The following is a 5749-nucleotide window of genomic DNA, read 5'->3' as shown; positions in this document are numbered from 1 at the left end:
CCCGAGGAGCCCCCAGACTTTGGCTTCTTCCCTAGCGCACTTTCCCCGCCGCCCCCCCCCTCCGGGCTCCCGCTGCCCTTCCCCGGGGCCTCCGCAGCCCGGACGCTGCCAGTTCTTGGCGTGGAGCCGACAAGCAAATTACTCCCCCATGCCCCTTTTTTTGAGGGGTCCCAAGGAGTCACTTTTACAAATTGCATGGCAAGTGACTGCTTAACTATAGAACAAGGGAGGGATTTTATTTTGGGAGGGAGAGAGTTGGGACGGGATGGGTGGGATGGAGATGCAAAAAGAAAAGCATCGAGGACATGTTTTGTAAAAATACACAGAGAGCAGAAAGAAAGGCCAGAAGGGGACACAAACATAGGAGAAAGTTGGTGTCCGGGTGTTAAATTTAATATGTAATTGAGAATGTTTCATCCGCAATCCTCTTCTGTTCTTTGACTATTTAAATATTCATCTTTGTTGATGTTAAGTTCATTTTTTTTGATTGCTTATTAAAGAGATTCCTGGTGGAGACACCGACCTCCTCGTTGTTCCTCCAACAGAACACGCCCTCTCCCTCCGTGTATTTTCACTAGCTTCCCCCCCCCCCCCCCCCCCCGTTTGTAATTCTCTCCCTCTTCACCTCTGACTCCTGGCATATTTAAGGTCTCAACTAGGTGGTGCAGTGGATAGAGCACGGGCCCTGGCGTCAGGAGGACCTGAGTTCAAATTCGCCCTCAGGCACTTTACACATACTAGTTGTGTGACCCTGGGCAAGTCACTTAAACCCCATTGACTAGCCAAAAAAAAAAAAAAAAAGTAAAGTCTCAGCTAAAATCACTCCTTCTACCAGACGCCTTTCCAGATCCTTCCAATGTTAAGTATCTTCTCTGAGATTCTCTCTAATTTACCCTGCATATATCTTGTTGGTACTTAATTGTTTGCATATCATCCATAAGAATTGGAGTTTCTTGAGGACCGAGACTGTTTTTTGCCCTTCTTTGTATCCCTAGAGTTGAGCCTGATACATACTATACTATAAGTGCTTAATACCTGCTTGTTTACTTGTTGACTTGGCGATGATGCCATGTGGCACCATCTGTTTTTAAAGTGTCCCAGAACTTAACTTTCATTATCTTTTGTGTTAGAGGCGCTCATGTTTCTCTTAGAAAACATAAACAACTGTATGCATACAAAATATAGTGTAAATGGAAAATAATCTCAAAGCACTAGCAGAGTGTGTGTTGGTGGGGGAAGAGGGAGGACACCTGGAAAGACTTCTTGCTGATGGTAGGATTTAAGCTTAGGAGACCGGGGAAGCCAGGAAGTTGAAGTAAGGAGAGGAGTACATTCCATGCAAAAAGATGGGACAGCCACTAGAAAGATAATGGAGTGGTGAGATGGGGGCTATTGTAGCTGGATAGTAAAGTATGTGAAGAGGAAATAAAAGGTAAGGCCAAAGTGACTTTAGAGTTAAATGGTAGAGTTTAGATGGTTAGTTTAGAGTTAGATGATATCAATTTTAATTTAGGCAAATCATTTACACATTAGCCTCAGTTTATGAGTTGAACTAGATGGCCCTAGGCCAGCTTAAAATCTTGTGACCTTGCAAAACGGGTTTATTTATTTATTAATCTATTTGTTTGTTTACTTATTTCCCCATACAGACTAGATCAGCAATTGGGCCCTTGTTATCCTTTTCCTTACTATAAATTGCTGAATCCACTGTGGAATAAAAAGAATGCTGGATTTGGAATGGAAAAAACTGGGTTTTAATTCTTGCTTCCCATATGACTTTTAGCAATACAACCACCTCTCTGGGCCTCAGTTTACTCATTTATGAGGGGAATTGAACTAGGCTCTAAGCTCTTTCTAGGTCTGCATTCTATGTTTTTGTTGTCTCTATCCAAGTATTACTTATCCTTCCTAAAAGTCCCAACTCCTCTTTCCTCAAAGTCCGATCACAAAAATCACCACCACCTCTCCTCAAAACCCAAAGGAAGTATTCCAGAATACCAAACCCAAGAGCCTTGGAATAGCAGTGTCCCAACTACTTCACACCCATCTGAACTGATCAGAGGGAAGAAAACATGCAGACAGTTTGGTGTAGATATATCTTTTGATCAACAGGGATATAGGAGAAGACAGAATTAGAAGGAAGGTAGATTAAGGGAAGGATTAGTACTGAAAAAGAAAACTCTCTAAGGATGTACAAAAATATTTATAGCTCTTTTTGAAATTGCAAAGAATGGCTGAGGGGTGCTCACCCATTGGGGAATGGTTGAACAAATTATGGTATATAAATATGATGGAATACTTCTGTGCTATAAGAAATAATGAAGAGGATGATTTAAGAGAAATGTGGGAAGAATTATATGAACTAATGCAGAGTAAAGTGAACAGAACCAGGAAAACAATTTATACAACGACAACAATATTGTAAAGACAAATGTGGGTACTCGGGCCAGTAATTGCCAACCATGATTCCAGAGGACTAATGATGAAACATGCTACCAATCTCTTGATAGAGAATTGAAGGATTCAGAAGGAATGAGACTTTTTTTTTAACATAGCCAGTGAAGAAATTAGTTTTGCTTGATTATACATGTTTGCAACAAAGGTCTTCTTTTTCTTTTGTTCTTAATGGAGATGAAGAGAGAGAGAGAAGGCAGATTTTTGCTGATTGAAAAAAATGTTTTTAAGAAAAGTACTTTGCATTATAAAATTCAGACTTTGAGTTCCTTGAGAGCAGTAACTATTTTTTTTTAAATCCATAGCTCTTAGCACAGTGCCTGGCACATAGTAGTCACTTAAATGCTTGTTGATTTGACTTACGAGATTTAGATCTAAAATGGACTTACAGGTTATATAGTCTAATTCAGGGGTGGGGAACCTGCAGCCTTCAGGCCACAAGAGAGCTTCTAGGTCCTTGGGTGTGGCCTTTTGACTGTGTCCAAGTTTTACAGAACAAATCCTTTTATTAAGGATATTTGTTATGTGAAGTTTGTATTCAATCAAAGGGCCACACCCAATGACCTAGAGGGCCACAAGTGGCCTCAAGGCCAAAGGTTCTCCACCCCTAGTCTTACCTATTTTATGAGAGCTGAAGCTCAGGGTTAAAATCAAGTTGGAATCACAGATCTAGTACTGGTAGGGATTGTCAAAGTCACTCAGTGCAATACTTTCACTTTTGACAGATGGGAAAAGATATCCAGAGTGGTTAGGGTTCTTACCCAAAGTCACACCAGTGGTAAATTGAAGAGCTGAGATTCAAACCCATGTCCTCAAAGTCCAAATCTAATGTTCTTTCCTCTGTGCTAAGCTCCCATTATACAGCTAGGTGGGGTGCAGTGAGTAGAGCACCAGACCTGGATTGAGGAAGACTCATCTTCCTGAGTTCAAATCTGACCTCAGACTCAGGATGACCCTGGGCAAGTTACTTAACCCTGTCTACCCCAATTTCCTCAGCTGTAAAATGAACTGGAGAAAAAAACAGTAAACCACTCTAGTATCTTTGTCAAGAAAATCCCAAATGGGGTCATAAAGAGTCAAATGCAACTGAAAGGACTGATCAACAACTTTGTATTTACTAATCTGTCTACAGGACTCACCCTAGGAGAATATAAGCTTCTCAAAGGGAGATGTTTCCTTTTGGTCCTTGTATGCCCAGTACCTAGTCAAGTCTCTAGCATTTATTAAGTGCTTAACATGATTATTAAATTGAATTTACACTTTTATTGTTTTTTGGGAATTTACAACTCCACCAACAATGCATTAATGTTCCAATTTTCCCACATCTTCTCCAACATTTGTCATTTTCCTGTCATGTTGGCCAATCTGATAGATGTGATGTGGTACCTCAGAGTTGTTTTGATTTGCATTTCTCTAATCAATAGTGATTTAGAGCATTTTTTCATATGACTACAGATGGTTTTAATTTCTTCATCTGAGAACTGCCTATTCATATCCTTTGACCATTTATCAATTGGAGAATAACTTGAATTCTTATAAATTTGACTTAGTTCTCTATATATTTTAGAAATGAGGCCCTTATCAGAGACACTGGTTGTAAAAATTCTTTCCCAGTTTTCTACTTCCCTCCTAATCTTGGTTGCATTGGCTTTGTTTGTGCAATAACTTTTCAGTTTAATGTAATCAAAGTTATCCATTTTGCCTTTTGTAATGTTCTCTATCTCCTGTTTGGTCATGGGTTCTTCTGTTCTCCATAAATCTGACAGGTAAACTATTCCTTGCTCTCCCAGTTTGTTTATAGTATCAACCTTTCTATCCAAATGAACTATGGAGAACACCATCACCAATGCCAACTGATGACCAATTTCCACCACCTGGAAGGTAAGCCCAAAAGCCCTGGGTGTGGCAGCACACCTCACTGGTCCTGCTTCTAACCCAGCCCCAAAAAACACCATCCCAGGAAGCATTTATCACTAGGGAGATATGACCTGGCAACTTTTTTTTTTTGGTGAGGCAATTGGGGTTAAGTGACTTGCCTGGGGTCACACAGCTAGTGAGTGTCAATTGTCTGGTTTGAGACCCAATTTGAACTCAGGTCCTCCTGACTCTAGGCCCCACTGTGCCACCTAGCTGCCCCCATGGCCTAGCAACTTTTTGTGGGTGCTGCAACCACAACTTTTGAAATCCCGGTAAAAAGTTTTTGCCACTGATGTCCCTTTGCACTATCAAATGGTTCAACATCAGAAACTCTTATGATTTTATCTGTGGAAATAACAGTAAAGAGGATTAATTATTATCTGCTTTGCTGCTGTAGTCTAAGGATTGTGGAACCTTTCCATATGAAAGCTGAAATCTTCTATATATGGTATCTTCCCCACCCACACCTCATTAGAGATAAATTAATCAATCAACCAATAAACATTTATTAAGTGCCTACCATGTGCCAGGCACTGTGCTGTGTTGGGGACATAAAAAGAGGCAAAAGTCAGTCTCTGCCCTCAAGGAGTTTACAGTCTAATGGGGGAGACAACACACAAACAAATATGTACAAAGCAAGTTATATACAAGATAAATAAGAGATAATTAACTGAGAGAAGGCTTCCTGCAAAAGGTAGGATTTTATACTTACAGTAGTTCTTTTTGTGGTGGCAAAGAATTGGAAATTGAGAGGATGCCCATCAATTGGGGAATGGCTGAACAAGTTGTGTCATATGATTATGATAGAGTACTCTTCTGCTGTGGGAAATGATGGGGTGAGGGTGGGGTTTCAAAAAAAACATGGTAAGACCTATATGAAGTGAAGTGAGAAAAACAGGAAGATCATTGTGCACAATAATAGCAATGTTGTAATGTTTAACTGTGAAAGACTTGGCTACTCTGATCAATACAATGATCCAAGACGATGCCAAAGGACTAATGATGTTATCCACTTCCATAGAGACAAATGATGAACTCAGAGTGCAAATGAAGGTATAATTTTCTTACTTTCTTTATTTTTCTTGCTTTTGAAAAAAATATGGCTAATAAGGAAATAATATTTTGCATGATTTTACATGTTTAATTGATATCACATTGCTTGCTCAGTGAGTAGGGGAGGAGTGGGAGAGAATTTGGAACTCAACATTTTAAAAGAAAAGAATGTTTAAAATAAATAAATAAATTTTTTAAAAAGGTAGGGTCTTAGTTGGGACTTAAGGAAGCCAGAGAAGTCAGTAAGCAGAGAGAGATGAGGAGGGAAAGTGTTCCAGGCATGGGGGAAAGCCAGAGAGATGTCTGGGGCTGAGAGTCTTGTTTG

The sequence above is a fragment of the Vombatus ursinus genome, unplaced genomic scaffold (assembly GCF_900497805.2).
Source record: "Vombatus ursinus unplaced genomic scaffold, bare-nosed wombat genome assembly UNPS02014786.1, whole genome shotgun sequence".
Lineage (NCBI taxonomy): Eukaryota > Metazoa > Chordata > Mammalia > Diprotodontia > Vombatidae > Vombatus > Vombatus ursinus.
Note: the sequence above shows the minus strand (reverse complement) of the source record.